The sequence below is a fragment of the Mirounga angustirostris genome, unplaced genomic scaffold (assembly GCF_029215605.1).
Source record: "Mirounga angustirostris isolate CCGP_5_RB_7025 unplaced genomic scaffold, mMirAng1.0.hap1 SCAF_11, whole genome shotgun sequence".
Lineage (NCBI taxonomy): Eukaryota > Metazoa > Chordata > Mammalia > Carnivora > Phocidae > Mirounga > Mirounga angustirostris.
The window spans coordinates 21,173,891-21,184,386 of NW_026991719.1; the positions used below are offsets into that span (position 1 = coordinate 21,173,891).

The following is a 10,496-nucleotide window of genomic DNA, read 5'->3' on the forward strand; positions in this document are numbered from 1 at the left end:
GAGCTCCCTGTCATCTCTTTTACAAGGGCACTAATCCCAGTCTGATCAACTCCCAAAGGCCCCACGTCCTCACCCCATCGCCTTGGGGGTTAGGATTTCAACATCTGAATTTCGAGGGGGATACAGACATTCAGACGGTATCAGGAGGTTTGCAGAATCAAGAGCTGACCAACAGGAACTGCTGTAAAGGTCTTTTAGCAGGAGCAACCTACTACAACTCCCCCTGAACTGAATATCGCCCCTCAGTATTGCCCATAATAGTCATCCTTTTACCTGCTAGTGGAGATTTGGGTTGTTTCCAGATTTTTTTTTTATTACAAAGTGCTGTTATGTGCACTTTTATGTATATATATGTGCATTCCCCATAACAGCACTTTGTAATAAAAAACATATATATATGGGTGATGGACATTGGGGAGGGCATGTGCTATGGTGAGCTCTGTGAATGGTGTAAGACCGATGAATCACAGACCTGTACCCCTGAAACAAATAATACATTATATGTTAAAAAAAAAAAATATATATATATATATATATATGTTTTCTGGTACAGATGCACAAGCTTCTCCATGGGGTGAAATTGCCAAACCATCTGACACGTACTCAACTCTATGAGGTAATACCAAATTGTTTTCCAAAGTGATTATACCAATTTACACCCCCACAAAATTGTATAAATGTTCATTTGCTCTATATCCTCACCTACACTTCATGTTTTTAAGATTTTTATTTTAACATTTGCACATGATAGAACTCCCTCTTGTCAAATACTACAGTGCTATGGTTTTTGACAGCTGTGTCCAGCCATGTATCCACCACTGCAATCAGGACACAGAACAGTTCCATCACCCCAATTTATATTCCCTCAGCTGCCCCTTTTTAGCCAGTCCTTTCTCCATCTCCAGGCTCTGGCAGTCATTGATCTATTCTCCATCCCTGTCATTTTGCCTTTCCCAGAAACGTCATATAAATGGAATAATACAATATGAAGCTTCATGTGTCTGGTTTCTTTTACTCAGCAAAGTGCATTCGAGAATCCTCCATGTCACTGCATTGGTCAGAGCTTCATTCTGTTTTTCGTTGTTGAGTAGCATTCCATTGTATAGATGTACCACAGTTGGTTTACCCATTCCCCAGTTGAGGGTCATTTGGGTTTTTTCTGGTTTTAGTGATTATGGATAAACCTGCTGTTCACAGTTGCGCACAGAGATTAGTGTGAACACAGTTCCCCTTCTCAGGTAAATACCTGAAAGTGGGATTGCTGGGTTATAGGTTAACTATGTTTAACTTTACAAGAAACTCTTGACCTGTTTTTTTATTTTATTTTATTTTTTTGTTTTTTTTTATTCCTATGTTAATCCCCATATATTACATCATTAGTTTAAATGAAGTGTTCCATGATTCATTGTTTGTGCATAACACCCAGTGCTCCATGCAGAATGTGCCCTCCTCAATACCCACCACCAGGCTAACCCATCCTCCCACCCCCCTCCCCCCCAGAACCCTCAGTTTGTTTTTCAGAGTCCATCATCTCTCATGATTCGTCTACCCCTCCGATTTCCCCCACTTCATTCTTCCCCTCCCGCTACCTTCTTCTTCTTTTTTTTTTTCTTAACATATATTGCATTATTAGTTCCAGAGGTACAGATCTGAGATTCAACAGTCTTGCACAATTCACAGTGCTTACCAGAGCACATACCCTCCCCAGTATCTATCACCCAGTCACCCCATCGCTCCCACCCCACCCCCCACTCCAGCAACCCTCAGTTTGTTTCCTACAATTAAGAATTGACCTGTTTTGCAGAGTAGATGTGTGCTACACATACAGTAACAAGAGGTCCAGTTGCTCTGCATCCTTGTCTACACTTAATGTTTCCATTTTTAAAAGTTATTTTAATGGGTGTGTGGTGGTACCTCACTGTGTTTTTTTTTAATTTAAATTCAATTAATTAACATATAATGTATTATTAGATTCAGAGGTAGAGTTCAGTGATTCATCAGTCTTATATAACACCCAGTGCTCATTACATCATGTGCCCTTCTTAATTTCCATCAGTTACCCCATCCCCCACCCCCTCCCCTCAAGCAACCCTCGGTTTGTTTCCTGAGATTAAGAGTCTCTTATGGCTTGTCTTCCTCCCTGATTTTGTTTTGTTTTATTTTTCCCTCCCTCCCCTATGCTCCTCTATTTTGTTTCTTAAATTCCACATATGAGTGAGATCATACGATAATTGTCTTTCTCTGATTGACTTATTTCACTTAGCGTAATATCCTCTAGTTCCATCCACGTCATTGCAAATGGCAAGATTTTATATTTTTTTGATGGCTGCGTAATATTCCATTGTATGTTTACATTTCTATGATGACAGGTAATGCCGAGCATCTTGTCATGTGCTTATTTGCCATTTCTATTTCTTCTTATGCCAGGAGTTCTTAAATATGAACCATAAAAGAACAAATGTGGTAAACTGGAGTTTCTAAAAATTAGTCAAGTTTAGGTAGATATGAGAGGTGTATGATAGAGTGAGGAAATTTAGATTCTATTATCTGTATCAATTACACATTTTGGTGGCATCACATGTCACCAGAAGGAACATATCCTTTTCCTGGAGGATGGCAAACTGTTAGAGACTGAGGAAGCAGTTAAGGGAAAGGAAAGGTAGATAGAACTGAGGGATATAAAAGGTTGAAGCTCGGGAAGGCAGTCACAGAGCTGGAATCAGTGAGCTGGAGCCGAGTTTCACGTGATTCTGGTGCCTGTGAGGTGGCCACGCTGGGGAGTGATGATGAGGATGCTTAAGGCTTAGAAGACCGGGCTCTAAGGCCGGAGGGTAAGAAGGTGAATGAATAGGAAGATGGAGGAAGCAAAGACACGGGCAGAGAATGAAATGGGCAGATTCTGAAGCCGGTGTTGGAACCACTGAGGAAGGTAGGTGTGTCTGCCATATGCAGAGGTGAACCCCAGATAATCTAGTGTATGTCCCCTGCCTAACCCATTCTTGTCTTCTTCCTCAAATGTTCTCTTTTTGTTTAGAAATATATTTTCATGGAATCAGTAACATTTGATGCAACCCTAGGAATCAGTCATCCTTTTCTCATTTTGGGCAGTATTCTATAGGATGGGAGTTTAAATCCCTCCTAACACTGACTGTAGGGAACATACAAAAAAACCCCCTGAATATTGATGTCCAGATAGAGCAGAGTCATCGTGTTGTAGTCAGACATCTGCCATATCAGAGAAGCTTGACACTGCTTTGCTCCCATTCTTACTGCCTTAGGCTGCCATGTTTCCTCTTTTTCTTTTTTTTTTTTAAGATTTTATTTATTTATTTGAGAGAGAGAATGAGAGACAGAGAGCATGAGAGGGAAGAGGGTCAGAGGGAGAAGCAGATCCTCTGCTGAGCAGGAAGCCCGATGTGGGACTCGATCCCGGGACTCCAGGATCATGACCTGAGCTGAAGGCAATTGCTTAACCAACTGAGCCACCCAGGTGCCCTATTAATGATTTTATGAGTAGGTAGTGTCAGGGAGGAAGACCTTCCTTTTTTTTTTTAAAGATTTTATTTATTTATTTGACAGAGAGAGACACAGCGAGAGAGGGAACACAAGCAGGGGGAGTGGGAGAGGGAGAAGCAGGCTTCCCGCCGAGCAGGGAGCCCGATGCGGGGCTCGATCCCAGGACCCTGGGATCATGACCTGAGCCGAAGGCAGACGCTTAACGACTGAGCCACCCAGGCACCCGAAGACCTTCCTTTTTATGCCCAAATAATAATCCACTGCGTGGTTATGTGACATCTTGTTTATCCATTCATCAGTTGTTGGACATTTGAGTTGTTTACACTTTTTGGCTATTATGAAAATGCTGCTGTTAACATTCATGGGCAAGTTTTTGTGTGGACCTAGGTTTTCAGTTCTCTTGGGCGTGGAATTGCTGGGTCATACCATAACTGTGTTTAGCTGTTTGAGGAACTGTCAGATTGTTTTTCCTAGTGTCTGCAACATTTTACATTTACCATGCATGAGGGTATTAACTGCTTCTTCTTTTAATTTTTTTAAAAGATTTTATTTATTTGACAGAGAGAGAGTGAGAGAACAAGCAGGTGGAGGGGCAGAGGGAGAGGGAGAAGCAGGCTCCATGCTGAGTGGGCAGCCCGATGTGGGGCTCGATCCCAGGACCCTGGGATCATGACCTGAGCCAAAGGCAGACGCTTAACGACTGAGCCACCCAGACTCCCCTTAACTGCTTCTTAAAGCAACTTTCTTGCAGTGATTGAGCCCTACCGTCTGTGTCACCGTGTCACTGCCTGAAGTATCTAGGAGTCTGTAGTGTGTTTCAGCTTTTCTCAGTGTTGGCTTGGCACACAGGTATATGGGTTTCCACTCACCTATGGGCTTTCTCCTCTCCAAAATTTTATGCTATGGTCTCTTCTCCATTGTCTTTTATCCTTGTGGACCTACATTGTTTTCTTCTTTTTTCATTTGCTCACATTTTAATGAGGTTTCAGGATGTATTAGAGGTAAGCACATATGTTCAACCTATCAGTTTAAACTGGAAATCCCTTCAGTTTCTTCTCTTTCTTTTAGGTTTATTTTTTTAAGGATTTATTTATTTATTTTAGAGAGAGAGAGAGAGTGCACATGAGTGGGAGGGGCAGAGGGAGAGAGAATCTCAAGCAGACTCAGTGCTGAGCACAGAGCCTGATGTAGGGCTCGATCTCACGACTCTGAGATCATGACCTGAGCCGAAACCAAGAGTTGGATTCTTTTTTTTTTTTAAAGATTTTATTTATTTATTTGACAGAGAGATAGAGAGAGAGCACAGGTAGGCAGAGAGGCAGGCAGAGGGAGAGGGAGAAGCAGGCTCTTTGCTGAGCAGGGAGCCCGATGCAGGGCTTGATCCCAGGACCCCGGGATCATGACCTGAGCCGAAGGCAGCCGCTTAACCAACTGAGCCACCCAGGCACCCCAAGAGTTGGATTCTTAACCAACTGTGCAACCCAGGAGCCCCTCTTTCTTTTAAATTCATATAAATTTTAATGCAACTTATTTATTTATAAATATTTTATTTATTTGTGTGAGAGAGAAGAGAGAGAGAGAGGGCACATGCATGAGCAAGGGGGAGTGGCAGGCAGAGGGAGAAGCAGGCTCCCTCCTGCAGAGCAAGGAGCCTGATGCAGGACTCGATCCCAGGATCCTGGGATCAGGACCTGAGCTGATGGCAGACGCTTAACTGACTGCACCACCCAGGTGTCCCAATGCATCTTATTTAAAACAACATTTAGAATATAATCCCATTTTATGGGGTGGTCTTTATCAACCTGTCTTTTCCTGTTTGTTTCCCTCTCTCTTTTTTTTCTTTCTCTAATCTACATATACCCCTACTCATCTATGCATCCCATCTCTACAGGTATAGAGAGAGGTTTGGCATGTTGTTCACCTAATCTTAACAATATTTATTTTTGTTTGATATGATTTGGAGTAATTCTTTGCTTTAATACTTTCTTGCTTATCTTTTATTTATTTTTTTAAATTTTATTTTATTATGTTATGTTAATCACCATACATTACATCATTAGTTTTTGATGTAGTGTTCCATGATTCATGCTAAAAAAAATAATAAGCATGGTTAAATTTTATAAAAATGATAAAAATCATTTTGTAAAAAAATCCAAAATTTGATGTCCTAGAAGGTGAGGGAGTAGGATGCTTCAAAGGGATCACACATAACAATATCAAATGGAGTAGAGAAGTTGAAGAGGGTGAAGGACTGAAAAAGAATCACTATGTCTCCCATTGTAGGCTCTGCATCCTTGTTTTCAGTTGACAGCTTTCATTTTGATCTCAGAGGGCATCATATGTATAGTCCACATATGCCATGTCATGCTTAAAAAATAAGAAATAGCAAGATACTTCTTATTATCTCTGAAGACACATGTGAAACTGTCTCTGAGGTTAATAAAAACTGTATTTATAAAAATAAAGCTATAATTTAGCCTAATTTCTCAGAATAGCATATCACATAAGAAAAAAATTTCTCAAGTAAAAGTTGTTAAATATTATGTTTATTGTACTGTCAGTGTGACAAATACTAATGTGAACATGCACGTCTTGAACATACCATATCGATAGATAAATGTTTCTTGGAGAAAATCAGTATCACCCACTGAGGAAACCTTTTGTCTCAAGGGCAGGGTGAAATGGAGCTCAACAGAAGAAGGAAACAAACGAGAATAGGGGCATTTGTTAAGCGTGGACTTCCCCTCTCAGATTGGGCTCATGGAGGATCACACCTCACCAGTTCTGAGTCCTGAACTTAGGAAAGCAAACTAACCTTGTCACCATCTAGCTGGAAGTCATAGGTAAGAATTCATTGCCATGTATACAGGCCCGAAATCCAAGACCCCGTCTTGCTTACCCTGAGTAAGAGCAGACCAGCTCCTCTACTTCTTCCTTCTTTATTTGCTTTTAATTGTGGGCTTTGTCACCTTTTCATTCTCTTCTAATTCCAATTATTTCCTAGACATCAGTAAATTATCATCTACAATAGTGCAGAAAGGATGGTCTAGGAACCGCTAGCATCTGCTTTACTTGGGATCTTTTAGAAATGACTATCATTAGGCCCCACCCCAGACTTACTGAATCAGCATCTCTGGGGTGGGGCCTACGAATATTGCACATCTATTAGTTCTCCAAGTGAGAACTAAAAGTCTATACAAGATGTTATTTGGGATAGCTAGTGAAAATCATTTTCTGAATAGTGGGGGGAGACAATTCTCCATGGGTCTCTCTTATTTTGCACATCTTGTGAGTAGAGGCATTGATTGGCCTTTGTTCTCTTTTCTAGGATGTTTATATGGCAAACAGCCTTGGAAGATACAGATCACATCCCTCTGGAGAAGAAGGCAGATTTGCTTACTGTCCAGTATTGTAAAAATAATTTTTCCCAATGGGGCAAAGGGCAGGCATGCTGGTTGCCCCTTATAAAAGATTCAGTTTCCCTAAGCTTGGAGTTCCTCAGGTGTAATGCACACCCACTGCAGGCAAGGATCCAATGGAGCCCTTCTGTGTCAGTCCGTGGGACGTGTGGAGTAAGAGGAATTGACAAACATGAGACTCATGCTTCGGGCTATACTGTGAGTAGTAAAGTCCTTTGTATTTTGATCTAGGATTCTGCCCTCTACCTGCATCTGTGATATTGGCAGGTTAATTTATCAGCTTGAAAGTAGGGTAAAATCAGGGCACCTAGGTGGCTCAGTCGGTTAAGCATCTGACTCTTGGTTTCAGCTCAGGTCATGATCTCAGGGTCATGAGAGGGAGCCCCACGTCGGACTCCGCACTCTGTGTGGAGTCTGCTGGAGATTCTTTCTCCCTCTTCTCCCTCCCACTCTGCTCCCCCGCCCCCGACTTGCACACACTCTCTCTCTAAAATAAGATTTAATAAAATCTTAAAAAAAAAAAAAGAAAAGATAAAATCTCAGACCATTCTCAGTTCTTGATAAATGGTTCTTCGCTGACCTAATGTGGTACAAGGTATTTTGTAGAAACCTATTGCTTTAGGTTAGACTATAGAACTTCTCGACATTACCTACTGAAATCTAAGATTATCTGGGAAGGGGGCGCCTGGGTGGCTCAGTTGGTTAAGTGACTGCCTTCGGCTCAGGTCATGATCCTGGAGTCTCGGGATCAAGTCCCGCATTGGGCTCCCTGCTCAGCAGGGAGTCTGCCTCTCCCTCTCTCCCTCTTCCCTCTCCTGCTCTCTGTCTCTCATTCTCTCTCTCTCAAATAAATAAATAAAATCTTAAAAAAAATTAAAAAAAAGATTATCTGGGAAGTACAATGTCAGTCACTCATTTTATCAGATGAACTCACAGGTCTTGAGAAAATGAAAGATGGCTTTAAAAAATTGAAAAGTGGACATATCTTGAATAGAGCTACAAGGGAGATGGTCAGCCTCTAAGGGACTGCTTCGTAGTGGGAAAGGCCCAGAAAATATACTTTTGGGCTCTGAAATTTTGCCTGGCGCCTCTGCCAGCATCCATCTCAGCTGGACACACAATGCACAGTGATTTCCTCTAATTCCCTTTCTCATTCACAGTGAATCAAGGGCATCTGCTGGCAACTCTGTGGATTCTGTTGTTTGCAAACAGCAAGTAAACATCATCCATTGTCTGGGCTTTTTGGAATGGAAGTTGTTATAACATGGGCACTAAGAAACTTTACTATGCAGTCAGAGAAGAAGAAGGAAAAAAGGGGCTGAAAAAACTGAGAAGAGGACCCTAGGGGAATTTCTGTGATTACTGATTTGTGCTGAAGCAAAAGTGGCCCAAATCTGTTCTTGGGAATTCCCTCATTTTGTTGATAAGTCCACATATGAAGTGACACGTAGGTGGTACAGAAATATTTCTTATAAAGCGTAAATCGAATACTTAAGTTTGGAAGCACAGTCCTAGCGACCTGGAATGGAGTTTCTGGTTCATTACACATTCCAGTGAACTGAGGGCTCACAATTAAATGTGGAGACTAGAGTTTTTGCATCCCAAATTGGGATATATGGTCTGACAAACACATGTCTACTTATACAACAATTGAAAATATGAAATTGAGATGGTCTTGGAAAAGCCAGAATGGACACGATATAGTTAAACATACACATTTTAACAATGTTAAAATTATGAGTTGATAAAATACAATTAATACAGATTATGTATCTGTTGATTCAGTGACCTCAGGGTCATATGAACACCAATGAAAAAGTTTTTTAATCGTAGGCTATTTTAATTTATATCTGTTTTGGGCAAATGGTGCTTCAGTGGATACAGGTTTTTGTTTTGGTTTGGGTTCGTTGGTTTAACCGTGGTTGTACTTCTGTTTGAATGGTTCTCTGAGAAATGATGAAGATTTTCATTGAAAAGCTTTCTATCATGTCTGAGGGTTTAGTTGCACAATATTTCTGATTTGGAGTCTTGTGTCATATGGATTTCCAAAGTAACCTGAATAATAGTAATAGCCAAAATAAAACAATACCGTCAGTGAAAACAGAATGGAGCTATGCTGTCTCCGTAGTCTGTCTTCATTTTGTTAGCACTTAGCATCACAAAGCATTCATTTCTACCCATTATACCAACATCTCACAGGGCCCGAACATCATTAGTGAGATGGAGACTCCTTTACTTACCTACGTCGGTTCAAATCGACATGGGCTTTGTTCTCTTGTGCCCGAATACCATTTTTTTTTACTTCTAAAAATAGGGTTTTGAATGTAAATAACCCCTCTCACTGGCACATAGGCTAGTTTTATGAACATTCTAAAATGGCCACTTTCTGTTTCCTTCCTTGGTAAATTTTTTTCCTGGGGTCTTACATTTGTTGAAGCAGTATTTCACTAAGTCTTTGGTTACCTCCCATGTACCTTACTCACTAAACATTTGTTGAACTCCTAGACTCAGTCACATCTATCGTAGTATCTCTTTTAATCTCAAAATTCACTTTCTTAGGTAGGTATTATTAATCTCATTCACAGATGGGGAGACCTGGGCTTGGACAAGTTGGTATATGGTTCCAGGCCACACTTATCCAGCTCACAGAGTCAGGAGAATCAAGATAAGAATTCAGTTATTTTCGCACCCTGTCCTCTGTTTGTTCTGAAAGATCAGAGGGTCTCCTTATAAATGGAATGAGACTATCCCTCCATGACTTGGCCAAGATAAAACGGGAACACATTAAACAATTCAAGATAGTCAATATCTGATTGTATCAAAAGATTGGCCTAGCAAGTAAGTGTTGTGGGGTGAAGTCCACGTGGGCTATGGTAATCAGAGATTGGGCGTGGCTCAGTGGATAGAACAAGAGGAAAAGGGGGGCTTGCTTGATTGGAAGAAAAGCATCAGCAATTTTGTTGAGTTATGGCTGAGCATGTGATGTGTGGACAGATAAAAAGTCTTCCTGATGTGAATCATTTGAATTATTTCATGAATCTATTTTTCAATACTTATAGCACTGCCCTGGATACTTTATGGACTAAGATGGTTTGAAAATAAACAAACAAAACCCAGAAGGAGAAGCTGGAGATATTTCTGTTAAAGTGCAGAAAACCAGAATGGTGGTTGCTTAATTTGACAGACAGGTGACCATGTGCCTATAAAAACACAGGGTTATAGACAAGGCCCGTCAAACAAGGTGTGTTTGATGGCAGGTCTGCACCATAAAGATACGATCTTTGTTTTTAATTTTATCTCATTGAATACAAGCATATTATATATTCCACTTGCAATCATTTTCCTTAGCAGTTCATCCATTGACATGCACACACACGCATGTGAGCAGATGTTTTCTAGTACCTTTGGCAGAAGAATTTAGTGCCTTGTACACATCACACCTGCCATGTCATGCTTATTGATTGAACGATTCAGCTTGCTGAAAGGTACTGGGTGAGATATTAATTTTAAAATGAAAGCCTTCACATCTGCTAATGCCTGTCAGTCTGTGGAGTGAATGTG

At 40.9% G+C, this 10,496-nt stretch overlaps 1 long non-coding RNA gene across 1 annotated transcript; it reads left to right on the top strand.

Annotated features, from left to right (window-relative positions):
• The first annotated feature begins 6,123 nt into the window (after positions 1-6,123).
• On the top strand, positions 6,124-8,952 carry LOC129046131 (uncharacterized). Its single transcript, XR_008506915.1, has 3 exons — positions 6,124-6,359; positions 6,845-7,133; positions 8,096-8,952. It is a non-coding gene; the product is annotated as an uncharacterized LOC129046131 (long non-coding RNA).
• The last annotated feature ends 1,544 nt before the right edge of the window (positions 8,953-10,496 follow it).